Source organism: Talpa occidentalis, unplaced genomic scaffold, assembly GCF_014898055.3.
Source record: "Talpa occidentalis isolate TD23 unplaced genomic scaffold, MPIMG_talOcc4v2.1 talOcc4.6, whole genome shotgun sequence".
Taxonomy (NCBI): Eukaryota; Metazoa; Chordata; class Mammalia; order Eulipotyphla; family Talpidae; genus Talpa; species Talpa occidentalis.
Genome location: NW_023604972.1, coordinates 89,708,557 through 89,733,804, shown reverse-complemented (window position 1 = coordinate 89,733,804; position 25,248 = coordinate 89,708,557). Strand labels below are relative to the sequence as shown.

The window sequence follows — 25,248 nt, the reverse complement described above, 5'->3', positions numbered from 1 at the left end:
TGCATCCTGGAAAAATATATTTTGAAAGCACTCCCCTGATAATTCTTTTAGATTGCTCCTCAACTCTGCCCTTCAGAAATACCACTATAACCTCTGCTCCCTTCTAAAGAGCTATTCTTAGTGATGGTTTGTAGAAAGTCACTTTGACACTGGTGTCAGTCACTGGTGCTGCAAAGAATTACATTACAGATCCCAGACTCACTATCATCATAATGGCAGCTAATACTTATATGGACATATGCCAAACATTGCTCTAAGCCCTTAGCTTACATGAACACATTTAATCCTCACAAAAAACATTTTGAGGAACCATTGCTGTCTCCTTTATACCAAGGAAGAAAGCAGTATGTGGTCAAGCCCAGATTTAAACCCAGTCCCTAGGGCTCACACAGTGAGTTTCAGAAGACCTCAGGAGTCCACGTTTCTTATGGTACAACTGACCACTCCTACCCTAGTCCATCTGGCCACTGCTAACCCCAGCCCTTCCATCAGATTTGGTCTGCTTAGCCACATAAATTCTGAAAAGAGCTCAGTTTCTCCTTCCAGGAAACTTTCTCCAAACCTTCCACCCTCCACACCTTTATCTAGACTTTCCTCTTATTCTGTGTGTTTCTTGATCACCAAACTATGTGACCTTTGCTGGTCTGTGTCTATTTCCAACTCCCTCATCTGAGAGTTTGCTAAGTTCAGGAGTTTATTTCAATTGCCCTTGACTCTCTATTGCCTAACACAAGACCTGGCTGAAGGAACATGTAACTGTTGAATAAATATGGCTTTCAATGATACCTCCGCCCCTTTCCCCTACAGGAGAGGACTTACTAATTCATCTCTGGAGTCTGGAACAAGAAGGAACATCTTCCAACAGGCCCCTGTTTAGTCTTTCTCTCCAGAAACTACACACTCATTTTTTTTGTATCTTTTTCTACTTTACCTTACAAATCCTGCCAAATATATTTCTTTTTGCAGCTGAGGAACCAGGGACACAATAGCCTTGCTGAATATGCAAGAAATGATCACATACAAACTCCAATATTTCCAACTTAAAAGCCTGCATTAGCAGCCTGAATTTCTCTTTTCCATCCTACCTAGACTTACTTGTGGGGGGACCCACTACAATAGGTGAAATGGAGTCCTGAGGGTTTTGGGTGGCATTTCCACAAAATAGACGTGACATACTGATCAACACTTCATAGTAGTCTGCAGTGTAAAGGTGTAGATACAAGCTTTGTTGTCTTTATTTTTTTTTTTAAGTTAAGGTCTTTAGAACTATTTGCACCTTGTGAAGTGCCAGGAGCTAGAGAAGGAGGTGAGCAGGAACTGCGGGTGGAATCACACAACACAGGGTTGGTCAGGAGATAATAAGTCAGGGAGAAGAAACATAAAATGGAATTTGTTTTTTATGATTTCTCTGTGAGGCTTGCATTTGGCTTTCTAGATATTCTCTTTAATTCTATTATATATTTTAATTAACTCTATGGATCACTCATGATATACTCTAAGATTACTAAGGTATTACCAACAAATCATTTCCTATCACTCTCACATTGCTCCCTGCACACTCCTGCTTGTGTAGATCATTATATTTTTAACAGTCATTTAGGCTCTATAAAATGCGCCACTAAATTGACTTCGATGATAGATACAAATACTATCCCTAAAATATTCCTAGTATAAAATGCCTTCTTCTATCACACAATCTTCTTTCACATACAGAAGAATAGACATGGTATTCAAAAAACCTATAACATCTGCAGTTTGACTTTCACCTTTGATACCAACTGCATGACAAATTATATAAACCATAATAAGTAAACATCACACCGCAAGATTAAAGCCACTAGTGCAAAAGTTTCATTAATCATACAAACACGTATTTGCTTTTCTGTTGGCATCAAAATGTAATTGTTTCTCTGTAAGTTAAACATACCTCCTGGTGCAACCTTGATCCAAATCTGTGCACTTGGCAACATAAAAGGGAAACTTATCATATTTCACCCATTGTACGGATTGTTTTTCTCCAACTAAATTGGTCAACTTGAATTAAAGCTTATTCTGTTCTCCTCTGTAAATATTACCAAATCCAGCATTTCAGGTTTGAGTAAGTGAAAAAGAATTATCTGTTTGTGCACTAGGTTGATAAAGCATAAGACTTCAGGAAGAGAGGAATTACAGTTAAACACATTTGGGAATATGGTAAGAGCTCTGACCCTAGCCCAAAAATAATACAATTGTATTCACCGAATTGTGAAATTACTTCTCAAAGAGTTCTTGGTCCTCCCAAGATAATTCATGGTCCACAGGTTAAGAACTTACACACTCAAAAACTCCATAGAATAGAGAAATTAAATCACTTACATTTCTTGGTAAAATTGTATAAATAAGCAGAATGACCACCTAACTCTCATTATTAATGAAATAATTTACCTTCTTTTTTCAGTTAGCATTAGACTACCCAAGATTTAAAATGATAGCATTTTGAAGGAGTTAACAATAAACCAGGAAAGAGCTTTGCAGTTCCTACCCCAACTGACCCCTCACAAAGAACTTGCCCTTACATATTTGCAAAATGTATTTTTGATTAGGGATTAATATCTAAAATATATAAGGAACTCCTACACCTCAAGAGCAAAGAAACAAATTATCCAATTTTAAAATGGACAAAGGACCTGAGTAGCCGCATTTCCAAAAACAACATACATGCTACCAACAGTTACATGAAAAGATTTGCAACACCACTTAACACCAAGGAAATGCAAATCAAAACCACTATGAGCTATCACCTCATGCCTGTTTGGATGGCTTTTATCAAAAAAGACAAGTGGTAATAAGTGTTGACAGGGATGTGGAAAAAAGGAAACTCTTATATACTGTGGGGGTGGAGGGAATAAAATTGGCATAGTCATTATGGAAAAGAGTATGGCAGTTCCTCAAAAATTAAAACTAGAGACTGGATCAAGAAGATGTGTATATATACATAATGGAATATTACTCAGCAATCAAAAAAGATAAACACATGCTACTCACAGCAACATGGATGGAGCAAGAAGGGATTATGCTCAGTGAAATAAGCCAGAAAGAAAAAGAAAGATGGTTTCACTTACAGGAGGAATATAAGGGAAACAAATAAGGGATGGGGGCGGGGAGAAGTAACTATAATAAGTTAAAAATCAAAATCAATAGGCAACTATTAATCAGAAACATTCTGTAGGGAGGAGGAGGGAGAAGGCTCAAAACAGGTGGGAAGCACACAAAGGACTGTGGTGATGGTGCACGGGTGAAGTGGTGATGGGAATTCTACGGGGACTGCACCTGAGAGGAGAAGCATACATTGTACAAATGAAGAATGAAGTAAAATATACATATAATAAAAAAATAATTAATTAAAACTAGAGTTATATATAACCCAGCCATTCCACTTCCGAAGAAACAAAATCAGTATCTTGGAAAATTATCTGCCTCCCATGCTCATTGCAACACTATTCATAAAGACAAGCTATGGGGCCTCCCGTGGCGCAGCACGTGGTTGCGAAGCTGCCCGCGGCCTCTCGCCGGTTCAATCCCCGGCTGCTCCCCGAAGAGAGGATCCCACACAACTCCTGCCACCCGCTGCTTGCAGTGTACTTCGTCCTTCTGCCTGGCTCCCCACTCTGGCTCTGGGACCCTCCTGCGCCTGAACATGCATGTATAAACCAAACATATAATAAATAAATAAATAAACATGCCTCTATTTTAAAAAAAGACAAGCTATGAACAACTTCAGTGTCTGCCAATGATAAATGATAAAGAAAGTGAATGGCGGTGGGAGGAGAGTCAGGCACAGCTTAACATCAGGGTACATTCTGAGAAATAAATGCATCCTTAGGTGACATTGTTGTACAAAGGTCACAGGGTGTAATTACACAAACCTAGAGGACACAGCCTGTTACACACCTGGGCTGCATAGTAGAGTCTACAGGGACCACTGTTATATATGCAATCCATCATTGACTAAAGCATGCATACATACATACACATATGTAATGGAACACTATTCAGTCATAAAAAAGAAGGAAATGTTGTCATTTGTGACAATGTGGATGAAACCAGATAGCATTATGCTAACTGAAATAAGCTAGAGAAAGACAAATATTGTATGGTATCACAATACGTGGAATCTAAAAAAAGAAAAAATGAAATCACAGGAAGTAGCAAGTGAAATAAATATCACAATCAACTTAATTAAACACTTCTATCACCTCATATAGTTGGTTTTTTTTTTTGTTTGTTTTTTTTTTTTTGGATAGAACTCCTATAGTTATTTTTTACAAGAATTCTTAAGAGTTGCTCTCAGGAAATTCCAAATATACAATATTATAAATTAATGTGACATGCTCTATATTAGATCCTCAGGACTTATAACTGAAAGTTTGTGCCCTTTGACCAGAATTTCTCAATTTTTCATACTCACTAGGCCCTGGAAATTACCATGCTACATTCTGTTTCTATGAATTCATAGATGTAAGAGAATATACATGTATTTGCTCATTTGTGCAAAAGGAAAACAAAAAATAAACCAAGAAACTGAAGTGACTGATTACCTACAGGTGATGAGGAGGAAAGTGTGAACAGGGGAGAATAGGGAGGGGGGTAGTAGCCGTGATAGGGAAGCTTTGAATCTTAAAATCATAGGAATGTTTGACGTATCCTGAAAATATTCTTTTAAATAATTAAAGTTAACCAGGACATAGAGGAAATCCAAAACAGAATACAAATAATCACAAATGAAACTGTATTACAAATAGTATAACTCCATGTACTACCTGTGGAAAAAAAGAACTAACCTAAGTTACTTTGAAAAACTGTGATACTGTAATGCTAAAACTAGGAAATCTATTTCTCATAGGTATATGGCTTAGTAAATATATACTTTTTTTTTAATGTGTATACTAGGGCTGAGCAAATAAGTAAACATGGCTCTTATTCAGAGACAGACCAAGAAACTAAAGTGACTGATTACCTACAGGCAATTACCTGTAGATAGATAAGTCTATCTATTTCTCATATTTGGAGAAAGAAGAAAACGAGAATGAACCCTATGGTATCAGATTGGAATTGGAAGACTGTGTGAAATCATGTTTATATAAAGATGGATAAATTAGATAATCAATAGATACAGATAGACATATAGACAGACATATACGTACATACACAGAGAGAGATATATAAACACAAATATAGACATGTTTGTTAGGACACATTAACGTGTTTCCTAGACCTGTTCACTAAAAGGGCCTGAAACCCTACAAACAGCACCGACACCATACAGTGAGCATGCCTGGAGCTCAAACCTTGGTTTCTAACACTTTTCTCTAATAAAAAATATTTTCTTGGAGAACTGATTCCCGGGTTGAAGAAGGGAAAATTTAAGGTGTTACTTTTGATACTAGAAAATAAGGAAGTATTCGGGGAAAATAATGAGGTATTAAAAGAACACAGTAGCTATTCTGAAGGAAATGGCCAACACTGGAGCAGCTTGAGCAAGAAAATAATAGTATTGATATAATCTATAAAATTAAATTATGCATTAATCCATACTTGTGGACAAATGGGAGACAAGGAACAACACTCGTTTACCAAAAGATTCCATGATAAAGGAAAAAAGAAAGTATTTCATTTGAGCACCATAATAGTAATTGCTGTATGCAAGATTCCCCAGTAGGTGCTAAACTTAGTGGGTGAAAGTTTAGACAGAAGCAGTATATTTGCATAATCTCTAAGTATCTTTTCTAAGATATTTCTCAATAGTGAGAAACCTGATCTACGATGAAATACCTTCATTAAGAGATCAAAGTTAAGACTACTATTAGTAAAGTATTTGCATCATGAAAACCTGTTACGATTCTCTGGGAAAGATACATTCGCATCTGTGGTATTCTTGCCCAAACATGTAACCTAAATCTAATCAAAAGAAAACATCAGACAACCCCAAATTAAAACATTCTACAAAATAACTGACCAATATTCATAAAAGTTTCAAGGTCATGAAAGACAAGGAAAGTCTAAGGAATCATTACAGGTTAGAGGGGCTTAGAGAAACACAGCTAAATAGACTGGAGGATCCTGGGTTGAAACCCGGAGCAGGAAAGACTTCAGGGAGAAAACTAGAGAAATTGGTATATTTTCTTTTTTTTAAGATTTTTTTTTTAAATTAATTATTTATTTATTAATACAAGAAGGGGTACAGGCCAGATTCGCTGGAGAGTGAGAGGATTCACCAGAGACAGAGGGGAGCAGAACAGGCAGACCAACTGAAATACACTGCTGAGGGGAGCTGCGGGCGAGACAGGAGAGGTCTGCTGCACCACGTGGGACTCTCGCAGGCCGGCCGGATAGAACCAGCGCTACAGAGGCTGTGGACAGCTTCACAGAGCTGAGCTCAACCGCCTGCGCCACCAGGGGAGGCCCGAAATTGGTATATTTTCATTACATCAAAATGAATTCCCTGGGTTTGATAGCTTGCACTATGATTATGTGCCTTGTTCACATTAGCAGAAGCTGGGGGAAGCTGCACTTTTCTGTAAGTCTAAACTAATTTCAAAATAAATAAAATAAAGCCCCATGGTTTTAAAGTCTCTGTCCTCAAAACTTCCATTTCTCTGTAGTTCCCAATCTGGCAGCCCTGATCACCAACATCTCAGCTCATATTTGCCGCTACAGAATTCAGATTTTAAGCAGCAAACATTGTTTACCCCTCCTGTGTGCAGGTGCCACTTAAGGTATACAAGGTCCCTGTGCTCACTGCTCACTTCTTACTCATTCAACCTTATGTCACCTATGTAAGTGAGTCAGCACTCAAATTTTAAGTCTTGTAATCACTCATTTTTCCAGGATGGACACAGGAGATTCATACTCTCACATACCATACTGTTAAGAAATCCAAAAATAGGGCCTCCCTGGTGGCGCGGGCGGTTGAGCGCAGCACTGTGAAGCTATCCACAGCCTCTGCAGTGCTGGTTGATCCTTGCCGCCTTGGAGCAACCCACTTGGCACGGCAGACCTCTCCTGTCTCACCTCAGCAGTGAATTTCATCAGTCTGCCTGTTCTTGTCCCGCTCTGTCTCTGGTGCATCCTCTCACCACCATCTGGCTGTATCCCGGTTCTTGTACAAATAAAATAAATCTTTTAAAAAAAAAAAGAAATCCAAAAATAAAATAATCCATGTTGCTGTTTGAACTATTGATATTACAGCTTATTATTATTAGTGTTCTGACTTTCAAATGAACTCCTTGTCCGGTTCCTGAGAAAATTTATAATTGATTGCATGACCTGCTTATAGCAATGAGACAATACTTTATTTACAAAGATAACCAGTTTATCTAGAGTTTTCTGCAAATTAAGTAATTAAAACCACTACATTATGTTACATTTGGGTAATGATTTTATTAGAAAATATAATGGCTATAAACACAGTAATCTCTTAGAAATTCGTATTTGCTGCTGTTAATAAATTTCAATATAAAATACAAAAATATTTCAAATTTCAAAATTTCAAAAGAAAAATACAAAAAAAGAGGAAGTTGCTTTTTTTTTTAAAGCAAAGACTTTTTTTTTTTAAAAGATTTATTTATTTATTTAAACAAGTACTGGGTACAATCAGAAGCGGGAGGTGTGAGAGAATTCACCAGAGCCAGAGCAGGGAACAGAACAGACAGCCTGACGAAATACACTGCTGAGGGGAGCAGAGGATGAGACAGGAGAGGTCTGCTGCTCCATGTGGGACCCTCGCCAGTGGCTGGGCATCGAACCGGCACCGCAGAGGCTGCGGGCAGCTTCACAGCCCAGCGCTCAACCGCTGTGCCACCAGGGGAGGCCCGGAAATTGCCTTTTGACTGGTGCATTAAAGAAAAAAAACTGTGAGCACTTTGTCAAGAATATATCTTTTATGAACTCAGTTTTATAGTAACGTTTTATAGAAAATTGTCAACCTTCATTAAATTAACCTAGTTTATATTTTTAACCTTTTCTCAGTAAAGTTGTAAGAGTCCCAACTAATACTTAATTTGAATGAAGTGTGCATTAATAAATGTCTAAAGACATTTACCATTTAAATCTTTCACTATGACACTAAAGACTCAACACCAACTAATATTTTACTTTCAACTAACAGTTTATGAACAAGTGGATAATGTCTTATTTGTAACATCATATCCTATCATCTGCTTTCAAAATGCTTGTAGGCCTGACAATCAGTTATACTCTTCAGTACAAAGCTTATGTAATATTTAGAAAACATCCTTTATAACAGTGTAAAACTTCAACTCAACTCTTACCAAAGTGATTTGAATGTCAGTAATCAAGAAGCTAAGAAAAAGCTCACAATTGATAAAGGGTAAGTGGACTCACCATAATCAAACATGAAAAACACATGACAGGAGAACACTTTCTATCTCACCTAATCATTTATTTGCATCAACCTAAGCAAGTGAGGTGATATTAACCCATTCATGACAAATATGGAAACCTCAGCCCAATGTATCATGGATCTACCCAAGATCATGTTCTCAGCCCAAGGTATCAGGGATCTATCTGTTCAAGTTCGTGTTCTATTTCTACATTATTGGAAAGTTCAATCTTTAATTCAGAGGACTTTGAGTAATTTAATTTCCATATTTCTAATTCACACTTATTATAGATGGCTTTTTAACTGGTCAACATAATAATAACTGAGTATCTTGGTTATTTTCTAAAAGAACTCACACTACTCAGTAACAGCAAACTGATTTAGGAAAAGGATGAGGGAAAGACCATTTCTCATGGTTTCAAAAATAATACTGCACCTGGGGGACTAACAGTGAGCTAAGATAAGGACCCACTACATGGTTCAATTTCACCCAAATTCTCAATGGGCAGTGAGTTTCCAGAAAACATTTTGATTTGTAGCTCTCAGAAAAACGATTATATAACCACTTCATCTTATATAGAGTAACCAAGCTGCTGTTTTCATGTCAAATTGCCAAGCTGGAACCAATACACATTCATTCTACTCATTCATTCTGCACACATTTACTACACACCAACTATGTATACTAGACTAAGTCAAGAATACAAAGATTAGTAAGGGTGTATTTTCACATTTCTAGAATATTTTCCTGTAGTGATTGGGAAATATGCTTGAACCAGACTTCCTGAGTTCAAATCCACAATCTGTCACTAACCAACAGGATGAATTTGGACCAGCCACTTAAACTTTGTGTCACTCAGTTCTGCTGTGTGCAGAGTGAGAAAACAGTATTCCCTCTCTATACAGTAATTAAGTATCCTTGTGGAATAAGAAGTGCCCTATTCAGGGAATACATCTTAGAAACAAATACTGGTGAGGGGTGCGGCGCTGCAGAGGTAGAGAGCATTCCCTTAGATGAAGATGAGCAGCTGGAACAAGGACAGCATTTGTAGCCTCCCACATTTTCCCAGATCAAGAATTTTATTACAAATATCAGTTTAAAACTCCCTGTTTATGTCAGGTATACCACCCATGGTCCAGTCAACTATGGCCTAGGAGAACAGGCACGTAGCCTACTTATAAATCAGAGTACTTTTCAGCATCTGAAAAAGCATTTTGTACACAGGAAAGTCAATTGGGTTACTTGTCAAAGGATTTTAAAGCTTTCCTTAAGCTTGTATGTCTAACTTACAAACATTCCATTTAGAAATCTGTACATTTTAATAATCACTTTGAAGGGCACCTTTAAGCGATGTTTGATAGAGTTCATTAAAATTGAACAGACTAAATTTCTTTTAAACAGACTCATTTACAATCCAAATTCCTTTAAACAACTTAACAGAATTTATACATTTAAAATATTTGATTTTCTTTTACACAGCACTTCAAATGCTTGCCCCTACAAGCAAAAATTCCCAAGTACTTAATCCCTACAATGTAATAAATTAACATACTTTCCAAATTCTCTGAACCATTTCATTTTTGCATGCTTAGTAACATTTGAAAATATCTTTTAACTAATAATCACTAGTCTAAAAGTATTAGACAGTAAGTTAGATCCCAAAAGCCAATGTCATACCGTAATATGTTCACTTTATTTAAAAATTCAAAATAGCAAATATTAGTTTGCCCTAAATGAATATAAAAACTAAACCTAACACAAAAGTATTGATGGCTATGGGAGTTATTTCTTAACATTTCTGGGAATTTGTAATCATTACAAATTTCATCTGAAAACTGCAGCACTAGGGAAAGTTCTGTTAAAGGGAATGGGCAGTTTAGCCCCAGCAGGCAGTCATTCAGAGTGCTGGCATAGTGAGGAACTCCAGCTTGGGGACTTCAAGAGTGAGTTCACAAAGTTAATTCAATGTCAAATGGAAATGAAACAAACCTTGGATGGCTGTGGTGAGAATCAAATGTGTGGGAAAACTCCATCACACCTTAGTCTTGATAACAGCTAGAATTTTAGATTTCAATTTAAAATACACTAGTATTCAAGTTACCAATGTACCATGAAGTTAAATTTTAAAATCTTTTTTAAAAAAATTTTTTTAAGTTATTTATAAATTAACCCTTCTCAAGATGGCCCTGATCACCTCCTAATTCTTCAAGGAAGCAAACTCCTGGTTTCTTACTAGTCACTGCCCTATGTGAATGCTTAAGACAGGTCATAAAAGAGAAACTAGACCCTGTTTTAAGCACATGCCTGCACCAGAACATTAAAAAATATCTAAATTCATAAAACTGAATTTAAGAGGAAATCCCACTACAAGATCTTCCCATAGCTAACGGCATATTTCCCTACAGTAATTAACTACTTGGGTGGAACAGGAATTGGGAAGGTAGAAGAGGTAGCAAGTGTGAAAGAGTGCTAGCTGTCACTAATCAGTGACAATCCATCAGGAACTGATACATCTCTGAAAGTCAAAAAAAAATAGGAATTTCTTTATAAAAAATGATTTACATTGAACACATTAAAAAAAAAAAACTATTTTTCAAGGCAAGCTACTCTGGGACTTGATATTCATCACAAGATGATTGTAAAGAATAGGGAAAAAATTAAATACAGATAAGAGAAAATGGTTTTCAGAGGGGTAGGTTAACTAGAAGATAAGCTCCAAACATTATAAAAGGCTGAAAGGCTATTTATTGCAAGAGAAATGCAAACTTTATCATTCCCCTCACCTGAATCAAGTTGAAAACATGGTAAAAAGACTGTATTTTGAGGGGAAGAGAAATGGTCCAATTATAAACCACATTCTGATAGAGAATTAAGCTTAAAAAAAATGAAAGAAAACCTGTGATAGCACGATTTTTAGGTATCAAATCTGCCTCAACACATTCTGAGTACATGTCCATCTGGTGTGAAATATTCAGAGTTGGCCACACTTGGAACAGAGATGGTTCTATTACCAGATGAAGCATGGGGCCTCAGACATTTAACAATGTCAGAGAGGAGGCAAGTTTCGCTGAGCCTGGAAATCCCAACAGCACTGATCAAAATGAAGAGTTTATTTGCTGTCATTTGTTGATTTGTTGTTGTTCTTTTTGAAGGAAGAAGTAAAAAGAAACCCGTTTCTTTGGCAGAATTCCCAATCGAAAAACCCCTTCCAGAGTTCTGAATGCCTACCCACAGGGTGATACAGAACTTTGCTGTATCAAGATTACTATCAGCATGATCAAGGTAGACAGACAGTATAACCAGGACAAATGAGATCTTCCAGCCAAAGGTGCCATAAAATAATTCAAAATATTACATGGAAACCATGTCTAATATAAGTACTTATTTTCCAATCATAATTATTCCGGTCTCTTCCATAAAATTGCTTCTAAAGAGTTTTTACAATATCAAAAAATTCTCCTTCCAATAATAGAGTCAAATCTATTTCAAGTTAGGAGTTTTTAGGTTTAGTTGTAGTAAACACTATGATTCTATCTTCTTACTTTTCTAGAAATCCATCAGATGCATGCTGCAACACAGAAGTACTTTCTTTCCTTGTCATAGTGGCAAAAAGCATATCCATCATCCCCAGGTTTCAAGAAGCTCTCTTTGGTAATCAATCTCTTTTTCTACAAGTCCTTGAAGTACCAAAAACTTTTTATCAACTACAGGTGACTGACCAATCACAGGCAGATATATATCTAGAAAAGAAGAAAAGAAATACATTAACTAGAAATATCCTCCTATACAATTAAGTGAACAGCAATATTAGGAAAAATATAAAAAATATTAGATATAAAGACAGTGAAATATGTGAGCTTATTTTACAGTTAATTTGATTTACAGAAAGCAGATAATCCATTTGAATAGATGTATTTCAAAAAAGGACATGATGTGCAATTGCAGCAACATGGATGGCGCTGGAAGGGATTATGCTCAGCAAAAATAAGCCAGAAAGAAAAAAAAAATACCGGATGGTCTCACTCATAGCAGGAATCTAGAAGACTTAAATGAGGGACCAGGAAAATGAATAACTATGGGAAAGTGAAAATCAAAATAACAAAAAAAACTATGAACCAGAGACACTCTATGGGGGGTAGAAGGTGGGAGGGAGGGATTGGGGTCAAAATAAGGGGGTTGCAATTGTATGGGGAAATAAAAATAAAAATATTTAAAAAAAAAAGAAAAACAAAAAAGGACATGATGGAGGTTCTGATTTATTTTCATTTTCCCATTGAAGTTGTCAAAGTCATTAGAGAAGGTTGGGGAAAAAATGTTAATTCCCTACCAGCAATACAAAGTCAAACTACTAAAAACATTTTACTCCATTTTAAATGCATAGCTTTATTACTGTGTTCATTTTCTCCATAATATTCTTACTGGAGAAATGAAAAAATAAGGTACTTCAATCTATTCAAATTTCAATTTTATATCATTATTTGACACCTCTACTTTTTGCAAACATGCTAGGATTTTTCACATTCAACATCTACTTACCAATAATTATTTCAGCAGCATTGATCAAAACAGGGCAAATCGTGGCTGAGACAGATCCTACAAAGCAAAGATTTTCTTTACTGAAATTTAGAAATTTTTTTTTAAATCCTTAAAATTGATTTACTGAATTATTCCACTGATTCATTATAAAGATCAAGCTAAAAGCCAACATCTCTCATTTGAGATAAAGGATTTCAAATGCAAAATACGAGTGTTTCACAGACACAAAACATACCTTATCAAAAAATTAAGAACACGACTAATTCCTTTTCATCCCGACCTGCGAGGGCATTTGCAAGGACCCCTCTTCGATTTAGCTCCTTTATGATAGAGACTGTAATCTCAGGTGTCTTTATAGTACAACTAGGCTGAAAAAATTTTCAGAGTTAATAAGCACACAAGACAGCACAAGAAAAAACCCTAACAGTTACCAATTTTAAATAAGTTATTACCTTCATAGTTTTGAGTCATGGTAATACTATGCAAGGTAAGAAATAAAATAATTCTCTTTAAAATGTGTCCCCAGTAGAGTCATCAGTTGTAACAAATTACCACTCTGGTGGGGGATATTCACAGGCGAGGAAGATACATATGTGCAGGGATGGGGAATATGGAAAATCGCTGGACCTTTCATTCAATTTTGCTGTGAACCTAAAACTAATTTTAAAAAAGAAACTGTTCCTCACTTACCTCAAGGACTCTGTCAAGTGCCTTAGAGATCCGAAAATGTTTCAGATCCCTGTCATATAATTCTAGGTATTTCTTTGATGGTCTGTTGATCAAAATGTCATCCTGTATTTAAAAAGTAAATTCATAGAAAAAAATCAGTATCAGTATAATTTCATTCAAAGTAAATCTTTTCACAATGGTATTTCTATATCAAAGTATCCCTGAACTGCAAGAGAATGTTCATATGCCCATTATGTAGATTAAATAAAAATGAAATAACATTTTCAACATCAACGTGCTGCTACTATCCTATGATTTTAAGTTACAATACATGATTATCTCAGTTCTGAGCGTAAATTACTCTTTAAAGTATCTTCCATGGCAGGCAATGTGCTTTAGTAGAAATCACTCCCAACAATCCTAATTACCAATAATGAAATTCTGGCTTAATCACAACTTCTTTTATACCTCAATCCTCTTAGATAGTGAATACAGCAGACATTACAGATGTTTCTCTTTCTCAGGGTTGGTTAAAAGACCAAGTCAGAAATTGTGCAAAAGACAATTCTTTGAATACGGCAGAGCACTCCAAGGTTACTATGATTTAGGACATTAAATAAAGTAGTCCCTTATTCCCCATTACATATGAGTAACGTCTTCATCTAGCAATCTGGAGATAAAGCTGATGTAGACAAGAGCAAAATAAAGTTAACTGCCATATGAACTACATTTTCCAGTGATGTCAAGGGGGTGGAGCTATCTCATAAATATCACCTTTCGGAAAAATATCAAAAGTACATAAATACCCGTTGCTTCATGTAATTTTTTCCTTTAATAAAGGTTCGATATGCAGGCCTTCTTCTCTTAGGAAGAGAATCCTTCTTTGGTTCAGATTTCCGATGTTTAACACTCAGTATTCCATTGGTCATTCCTACAACTATGGTCTCATCTTCATGCTAACAGCAATTAGAAAATAAAGTTAGTCTATTCCCAGCTCATAATGTATAGTAATTTTTCTTCAAAATAACATTCATAATATGTGTGCTGCTTATCCATACTTTTACCAAGAATCCCATGCAGATACAGAAACTTTGTCTAGCAATGATCTCCACAAAAAGAGCAGCTATTTTTCCTCTAAGATATTATCATATTGACAGAACTTACATGTGTTGTAAAATATCACTGGAAAAGTTTGCATAATAATAAAAAGTTAATGACATCTTGGGAAATTCAAAATATTTTTTCCTGTATCCTCCCTTAAGAAGTATTACACAGTGGTATGACGTTCCACAACGCTGCCAAGAAAATACTTTGCAATTAAGCTTTGCTCTCCAAATCCAGTTTCTATGTAATGTATTCAAATGCCTTTTCCTCAATGGTTCATGAAACAATGAATATTCCAGAAAGCACAGTCAATGAAGATAATCATCTTATTTTGTTGTCCCCTTCACTATCCTATTTTGTTTGTTTGCATGTTTGTTTGTTTGGAGAGCCGGCTTGCCTTCCAGAGAATTTAATCCTAGAGCTGAAAGTGTTAAAGAGAGATTCATAAACTTCCTGGCCTGCTGTTAGTGTTAACAATACCCATAGCCATAGCACTTATTTAGTTTGAAGATACGCAGTGAGTAGAACTGGAATCTAAATTCAAGCTGTTACTGAGACAAGTCAGATTCTAGCAATTTTCTTAACTCAATTATCTAATGTGGCGAAAGTAAGATTTATTCAAACATGAATATTAACCCTAAAATGCCATTTTACTTTCAATGTAATATGCAAGATTAGTGAAAGTTTTAAAAAGAGATAAAAGTACTTACTGCAAGTGCAAGACTTAAAATTGAAGCTGCATAGTCAAAACTGTGAACTACTTTGTAGGAAGTTGTGCTATATACCTTCACCTTCCTAGTAAAAATAAAAAGCTTTGTCACAAACCATGTACATAAAATGCAAATTTTCTATTATTTGAACATCTAATATATTAACGTTAAAATTTACACAACAGTGAAGAAAAACTGATTAGAAATGTTAATTACAAACTCATTCATTCATCACTGAATCTCTTTAAAAAGTAAACTGTTTATTAGCACTAGTCATGATGTTTGTATAAAAACTTACGCTAGTCACGTTTAAAAGAAATAAGATAGACTATGAATCACTATCATTTGAAGATAAAATTTGAAAGTAAAGCAAATTTGTCAATGAAAGTACCCTGAATATCAAAAGAGCAGGGATTCTTAACTTCAGCATTACTGACATTTTGAGTCAGGTAATTCTTTGTGGGAAGTTCTGTGCATTGCAGGATGTTTAGCAGTAACCTTACTTTCACTACTACCTGCCAGTAACATCCCACCCCCTAGTTGGGAAAAATCACCAAAAAAAATTCACTCCCAGTTGAGAACCAATCAAAATAGGGCTACTTACACTTAGTGTTCGAGGGACACATCTAAAAATCAAGTCCCAAACAGCTCAGTAACACCATTTCAAAGAATCGGCTAAATAGTTATAGAATTCCTTAATCTTAGAAGCATTTTAAGAAGTTTTAAAACACTGAACTTTGTAATAAAATGCTGAAAACTAAGACTTTTCATAGCAAGGGAGGAAAAGGAAATATGAAAATATTGAGTTGTTGGAAAAGTCATGACGCATTTTTTGCTTGAAAAATAGATGACTTCTGGGGCCTCCCCGGTGGCGCAGCGGTTGAGCGCTGGGTTGCGGAGCTGCCCGCAGCCTCTGCAGTGCCAGTTCAATCCCCGGCTGCTCCCCACCACCGGAGGAGGGTCCCACATGGCGCGCAGACCTCTCCTGCCGCCCGCTGCTCCCCTCAGCAGTGTACTTCGGTCCTTCTGCCTGCTCTGCTCCCCTTTCTGGCTCTGGTGAATTCTCTCACCCTCCCACGCTTCTGACTGTACCCAGTGCTTGTATAAATAAATAAAGTAAATAAATAAATCTTAAAAAAAAAAAATAGATGACTTCTAAGTAAATTTTATAATTGTGCCATTGTTCTAGACATATGTGGCAATTAAGTATTTACAATGTGGCTAGTGAAAATGAAGAACTAAATTTTTAAATTTTATTTAATTTTAATTAACTTTAATTTATTTAACTGAGGTAGTAAAAATATTTTCTCTTAAATTCAACTTTCTTCTGCTAAACACAATGGTATTTAAATTTAATCATTGTAAAATATTGTATCATAGGCCTGAATTAGATACTTTGATGTTTACCTTGTTTTTCCTAGAGGAAAAAAATTTTTTTACATTGTTTATATACTGAACTAATAATTTAGATATACTGAACTAAATAACTATGTATTATTAATTTTACCTAGCTCTTTTTACCTTTTTAATGTGGCTACTAAGACATTTTAATTATATATATAGGGCCTCCCCGGTGGCGCAGCAGTTAAGCGCTGGGTTGCAAACCTGCCCGCAGCCTCTGAGGCGCCGGTTCGATCCCCGGCTGCTCCCCGGCCACCGAGGAGAGGTCCCACCTGGCACGCAGACCTCTCCTGCGGCCCGCTGCTCCCCTCAGCAGTGTACTTCGGTCCCTCTGCCTGCTCTGCTCCCCGCTCTGGCTCTGGTGAATTCTCTCACCCTCCCACGCTTCTGACTGTACCCAGTGCATGTATAAACAAAAACAAAACAAACAAATAAATAAATAAACATGCCTCTATAAAATTAAAAAAAAAATAAATAAATTACATATATAGCTTGCATTATATTTCTATCATACAAGCTAATCTAAACATTAACTAATTAAAACATTAACTAACTAAACATTAACATTAACTAATACACCCATTTAAAGTATCTAAACGCACCAATATTTAGATCACATAGTATACAGAAATTTTCACATGGAGTTTTAATTTTTAAGAATATAACCAAGAATCCATATATCTATACTTAAACTTTTCAAAATACACAATTATTTTAAAAGATTAATATTCAAATAATAAATAAAAAACCCTTAAAAGTATATGTAAATTAAAGCAATCAATTCTGTCAATGGAGAAAAGCTATATGTAAACAAAAGCTCAAAACTAATTTCAAATCAACAAATTTTCATAGAAACCAACTGGCAGAATATTCTGTCACCAAAACTACTGAAATAATGCACTTCCTCAAGCACTGAACACTTGTATACACTTGTATAGTAAGTTCTCACTTAACATTGTGGATAGATTCTTGGAAATCGACTTTAAGCAAAACAACTGTATAATGAAACCAATGTTACCATATGCTAGTTAATATAAACAAGAGTTAAGCTCGTACAGTAGACTTCTGGTCACAAAAACATCACCAAACTTCTCAATAAAAACCAAAAATACTTCTAATACTCAACAATATTCATTCATTTTCCAACCTGCTTCTTCCAGTTCAGGGCCTTGGTGCACAGAGACTACTCCCACTGCTCAGGGCACAAGGCAGGAGCCAATCCTGGAGAGGATGCCCTTCCAGCTCAGAAGGGCTCACACACACACCTCCACACTCACTCAAACTGGGACATTCAGACACACCAATGATCCTAAGATGCACAACTCTGAGATACAGAAGGAAACCAGAGTGGCTGGAGAAAACCCACACAGATAAGGAGAGAACTGCAAAGTCCACGCAGACAGTGAATGCAGCCAGGAATCGATTTTTAACATTATAACGAAATGTTGTTCAAGGTGTTGCATACTAATGATTAATAAGTTAAATGAAAATACTAACCTATCCAGTGAGCCAGAAAGTAATCTCTGTCCAGAAGTGCTTAGACATAAACACGTCACCGTTTTGTGATGATTCTTCAAAGACACTAGCAACTGTCCTCCTTTCAGCAAGTCCCAGACTTTAACGTAACGACCTCCTATAAAAAGAAATAATTGGTGGTTTGATTTCTGCCTGTAGATTCAAAATTTTAAAGACCTCAAAGCATTCATCATTGGACACTCCACAGCAAGGAAGTTAAGTAAGAGGTTCCAGAGCCAGACTGCTGGTTTCAAATAAAGTTGTACTCTTTAATAGGTAAATAACTAAAAATAAAAACCATTCCTTCCCCAGAACTGTTACAATGATTAAATAATTTCATATTTCATACAGAAATGCCCTGCAGAGTAAAAGTATATCTGAAAAGGATTTTTTTTTATTTTTTTAAAGATTTATTTATTTTTATACAAGAACCAGGTACAGGCCAGATGCGTGGGAGGGTGAGGATTCACCAGAGACAGAGTGGGGAACAGAACAGGCAGACTGATGAAATACACTGCTGAGGGGAGCAGCAGGAGAGACAGGAGAGGTCTGCTCGCCATGTGGGTTGCTCCGAGGCCAGCAGGGATCGAACCGTGACACTGCAGAAGCTGCGGACAGCTTCAGAGTGCGGCACTTAACCACCTGCACCACCAGGGAGGCCCTGAAAAGGATTTTTTTAAAGAAATTTATGATAAAATCATTCTTTAAAAGGTATTTTGTATAGCCATGGGAATGAAAAATATAGATTTCCTTTCCTAAAAATTCTGCGAATCCCAACAAACCTGAAAAACTTCCCTAAAAATTTTACTCTAAATTAGAAGGATCCTTAGAAGTAATTCAATCTGATGCTTAAAAAAGAATTTCTTTAGGGCCTCCCTGGTGGCGCAGCGGGTTGAGCACTGTGCTGTGAAGCTGTCTGCAGCCTCTGCAGCCAGGGAGAAACCTAAATGGCGCAGCACACCTCTCTTGCCTCGCCCGCTGCTCCCCTCAGCAGCATCTTTGGTCCATCTGCCTGTTCTGCTCCCTGCTCTATCTCTGGTGAATTCTCTCACCCTCCTGCACCTCTGGCCTGTAGCCCTAGTTCTTGTATAAATAAATAAATCTTAAAAAAAAAAAAAAAAGAATTTTTTTAATACAGCATCCTTATTTGCAAAAAAAAAATTAAGCAAAAGGCTAGCAGGTAAAGTAGGACAAGGGGAAGCAGGGGAGAGAAGTTTTTATCTATCTTGACTAGAAACAGGGCCTGGAACTGACTTTACCGTCCCTGTCTCCCCACATATGGTAGCTCCTAAGATACACTTTGAAACCACTGATCTAAACCAACTTGAAACCACTGATCTAAACCAATAGTGCACTTGCAAGGTCTTTAGAAATTAAGAGGTTGCATAAGGTCACAGGATAGCTAGTAGCACACTGCAGATTAGCAAAAAGGTTTCCATTCTCCCTGTTCAGATTGAATTTATTTCCACTTCTCAAAATAACAGCAAGAAAAATGAACACATCTGACAATTTATCAATGTATTTTTAAAGCAAAAAGGTACTAGGGAATAGAAAATGAAACAGGGTAATTCTATTCAGATTTTAGAATTAAAAAGAAGCTATACCCACAGCCTTATATATACTATCAAACATGCACACAACCTACCTATACATTCTCCTAATGTCAACACATTAATTTGGACTATTTCAACAAATTTATTTCTTCCATTATAATTCTATAATACACTGTGATCAACACAACAAAAAACACTCCAGTTTCAATTTGAGAGAAATGTATCAAGGCCCTGCTTGACTCCACATTATCCCTCCTCCAGACTATTGGCAACTTGCCGGGAAAGGCCATCTTAATCAAATGATTTGAGAAAAGCCCATTTTTGATCTAAAAGAAACTATTTTTCAAAAGCTACTGTAGATCTTTAGGATTTCTGGGATCAAAGAAGATGGAGGAGAGTTTAGTGTATAATGTAGGCCCTCAGGTCTGGGATTTCAGATTTGTCACTTAACACTGTGCCTTGGACAAATTAGTTAAAACTTATTTTCTTAGTTGCAACATAGTAAGTTTAACATAGGGAGAAAATTACCTACCTTGTAGCTTTACCTAGAGCATTAGAGATAATATGCATGTAACAGCACAGCTGACTTACATCAGATACTCAATAAGAGATAACTGTTTGCCTGTCCCAATTATCAACCTAGCAAAAACTCACATATGCAATTCAAGTGTACATGATAAAATTATAGCAAGTAACTAATAATGAAATAACTCAAGATCAACAACATTGGTGAAAGTAATTTTCAAAAGAAATACCTGCTGACACCAGAAGACCTCCAGAAGGAAAAAGCAAACACTCTCCACTGGCTGTCCATGCTCTACAGAGATAACACTCTCATTTGCTCGTGCATCAAACATCTTCACAGTATGATCATATGATCCTAAAATGTCAAATTGGGCATTATGTAAGTTTCACTGCTCAAAACAACAAAAATGTGTGTGTCAGTATTCAGATAAATATTAAAAGATGTAGATAAAAATTTTAAATTTTTGTAAATTCATGAAGATACAGTACCTTCAAACCCACCATACTATACTACAGAATCTTCAACTATTTCTATTTTCAGACTACTGTCACTACTGAGTCATCTGGGAATCTTTGCACAGGCACCCACAAAGAACATGAACCCCACTGTCTCTGTTTCTTGGTTGCTGAAGACTCTGCAAAAACCAGACCACTAAACTCACGAAGGTACTGACAGTTTTCAACGCAGCCTGATGTTCCAAACACATTTGGAAGACAATAAAAACAATCAACAAAAGAAGAAAAAAAATTTTTGAATAGGATAAACAGAAACATATTCCTTCATAAAAATTTTAACTCCTAAAAAGTCTATCCAAAAAGTCCCAAAGCAGTATTAAAATATTTCATAATAAAATAATCAACTTCATGAGAGGAAAAAAAGGAGTTTACCAACCTGTTACAAAGAGATCCGGATTCAATTTGCTAGCACATCCACACCTCACATAATCAGAATGTTCTTTGAATGTCAGAATTTCTTTGGAGTTTGGAATATCCCACAATTTAACTGTATAATCATCAGCCCCAGAAACCACATGGTATTTGTCAGCTGTAAAATCTACTGTATGAACTGCTCTGAAAGATCAAGGATCAGTATATTAAAAAGTAAGAAAAAATTGTATTTCTGACATCTTCCAACTCCTCTCCTCCTGCCGCCCCCCCCCAAAAAGCTCAGTTTCTGAGCATAACTACAGGGGAAAGTCATGACCAAAAAACCTTTAAAACAGGTGTTTGTCCCCAAGCCAACTTAAAATTTTAAATAACCCCACACTATGAAAAATAAGAATATTAAACAATAGCTTTACAACTTTATTTTCTAATATGTTAGCAATTCTACTTACAATTCTAGCTGTTTAATTAAGATGAATGTTCTAATGCAATCAAAGTGAAATGTTTCACTGATAGGTAACTACCCCGTTAACACATTAAAAAAACACTTGAGATTTTAAAATCAGTACCCAATTTTCACAAAGACATTTATAAGATTGAATACAAAGTTACTCTGAATAATTTAAAAATTCAGGGAATCCTGCAACAAAGCTGTAATATAAACTGCCCTAGCCATTCATTACCAAAGGGCAAAGTACTAAATCCAAGAAGAGAATCTAGCTTCCAACCTCAAATATAGTCCAGGCCTACATAATTCTCATTAGTAGTTTAGTCTAATAGTTGCCATTAGACCAGTGTTTATAATCTCAACCAGGTCACAGGACTCAGTGAGAAGTTAATGAAAGCTGCAGGATGTCTCCCTAGATAAATGCACATTTCCCAAAATGTCACACACAATTCTAGGGGATTCACAAGTCGCATGAAACTCAACCATGGGACCTAGGTTAAGCTGCCATAGGCCCACCAGGGAAAAGTACCTGAAGTTACATAATATTCATGAATTTTTTTTTTTTTAAATTCTCTGCTTTTACTCAAAGCCTAGAAAATGAATACAGCTTAGATTACACCAAAAAAACAAAAAGGACACATAAAAACCAACTGTTGCTTACTTTGTATGTCCTTCAAACTGCCTAAGGGAGCCCTTCCACTTATATCAAAAAGATGAACTCCACCATCTTCACTGCCAGCCACAAGCAGTTTACCGTCCTGTCGAAAAGTAGCACATATGCTGTGTCTTTAAATCGAGAAAAGGTTTTTACAGGTTCTTGGAGTATCTGCCATAAATGTGAATCTACAAGATAAAAAACGGTAACTCAACAGATGCCTCAAGATCAGTAGTAAATAAAACTATATAAAAAATAAGGAATGCAGTATTATAGTTACCCTTGAAGAAGCTGTAACAGCATAATTATATGGTGGCTGTGAAGAAAAGTCTACTTTTGACACTGCGCCAAACTCCTTAATCTGAACAGGGGTCTTAATGAAAAACAATAAAAGGATTAACAGAGTTACAAGTGGGAACACCAAACACCTATTTAAGCATTACATAATTTCTTACAGACCATTTCTTTTTGTTCTTAGTAACATTTACTAGACTGTATTTAATACAAAGGTATAAAGAAATCAAAAAATTGCCAAGTCCTGCACCCAGACTATCTCTATTCCCATTAATGTAAAATAATATATGTTCAGAAAGTCACCTCACTCTTTTTGTTCAGCTGTGAGTTTCCTGTGATTATGACTAGAAAAAGGAAGTTATACCCACACACATTTAACCATGTATATTTGAACACACAGCATACTATGCAGGTCATTATATATCTTGCTTTCTATTACTTACTAGCACATTAGCTAACTTTTCAGGTAAGCTACAAATGTAACATCCACAACATCCATCATAATTACTCCACCAGTTCACTATTAATAAACACAGGTTCTTCTAAGATTTCTAACATTACAAATAAGATTTCAATGAATGTTTATATAACATAAATATACATACATTGATTTTATACATACAAACACACACACACACAACACACATTGTTATCAATCATGTTAGCAAACTTCAGGAGTAATTTATTGAGAAAGTTCCAGGCTGTGAGACTAGAAAGCCAAAAGTTGTGTACATTTTTATGTCAGATAATGCCAAATTGCTCTCCAAAAAGTTTATAGTAATTTCCCTTCCTCGAGTAGCAATGATGATCAAAATTTTCATGTGTGCCAGTATAATAAATGAAAAAACAATATCTAATTTTACTTAATTTGCATTTCTTCAATTATGAGTGAAGTTGAGTCTCGTAATACATTTATTGGCCATTAAAACTTTTTTTCCAGGGCCTCCCCGGTGGCGCAGCGGTTGAGCGTGGGCTGCGAAGCTGCCCGCAGCCTCTGCAACGCTGGTTCAATCCCCGGCCACCAGGGAGGGTCCCACATGGTGCGCAGACCTCTCCCGCCCGCCCCCTCAGTACTTCCCCCAGTCTTACTCGTCAGTGCCTGTTCTGCTCTCCGCTCTAGCTCTGGTGAATTCGCTCACCCTCCCCCTTCTGACTGTACCCCAGTGCTTGTATAAATAAAATAAAATCTTTAAAAAAAAAAAAACAGCTAAAGAAAAACCATAATCTTTTTAAAAAAACTTTTTCCATAAACCTCACAATTTTTCACATTTTCTACTTATTCATCTTTTTAAAAACTCATTTGTAAGCTAATTTAGCAGTAAGAATTTTGCATCACTATTTCCTTAGGTTGTTTTTTTTTTTTTTTTAAGATTTATTCTTTATACAAGAACCAGGGTATAGGCCAGATGCGCGGGAGGTGGAGGCTTACCAGAGACAGACTGGGGAACAGAACAGGCAGAATGACGAATACACTGCTGAGGGAGTATTGGGCAAGACAGGAGAGGTCTGCTGCGACTCATGGGACCCTCGCGGCCGGCCGGGACGAACCACCGCTGCTGAGGCTGCGGACAGCCTCACAGCTCTGAGCTCAACGCCTACGCCACCAGGGAGGCCTATTTCCTTAGGTTAAGGCAAAAACATCTTCTTGTAGGCCTCCCCGTGACATAGTGGGTTGAGCGCTGCAATGTGAAGCTGTCTGCAGCCTCTGGAGCACGGGTTCGATTCGCGGCCAGCCAGGGAGAAACCCACATGGCACAGCATACCTCTCCTGTCTTGCCTGCTGCTCCCTCAGCAGTGTCTTCGGTCTGTCTGACTGTTCTGCTCCCCACTGTCTCTGGTGAATTCCCTCACCTTCGGCACCTCTGACTGTACCCCAGTTCTTGTATAAAGAAATAAATCTTAAAAAAAAATAAAAAACTTCTTGCATGAGATTCAAATTATAAAATTCATTAATTAATCAAAATTCTAAACTTAAACTGATTAAGCAATATGGACTTTTCTATAAAAATTCCTAGAAAAAAATATAACTATCAACTGATCTGCCCAAACTGTAAGTTGCTGATAGATTAATTTTAGTTATTAGTTTTCATTAGTTCCACATTGTCATAAATGCAAATGCCCCCTCACCCCATGATTGACAAACTTACCTTATAGTTGTTCCAGTACAGCGTATCTTGGTGATCTTTTCACCAAGTACAGGATATGCTTGAATAGCTACAGGCTTATAACCAGCCATAATTTCATATAATTGCACTGTTGTCCAGTGGTTAATCCTTTGGAATTGAGATTAAAAATAATTATAATGACTCTGCATAAATCTGAAAAAGAAATATTTTATATACATTACTCAATATTTTATATACATTACACAATCTATATATAATTATGATTTCCACTCTGCATTCTTTGAAAGTTTCTGAGGTAACTTACAGATTAATACCATTAAACTATTAAATCTGTAAACACAGAAGACACAATCTAAAGGAAGCAGAGGAATAAGATAGGACTACCATAGGTGAAAGCACTGTGCTGGGTTCTGGGGAAAAACAACCAATTTAAAATAAAAAATGCT

The 25,248-nt window shown here is 36.3% G+C and overlaps 1 pseudogene; it reads right to left on the bottom strand.

Annotated features, from left to right (window-relative positions):
- Positions 1-11,919: 11,919 nt before the first annotated feature.
- Positions 11,920-24,990, bottom strand: LOC119260270 (U3 small nucleolar RNA-associated protein 15 homolog; annotated as a pseudogene).
- Positions 24,991-25,248: the final 258 nt, after the last annotated feature.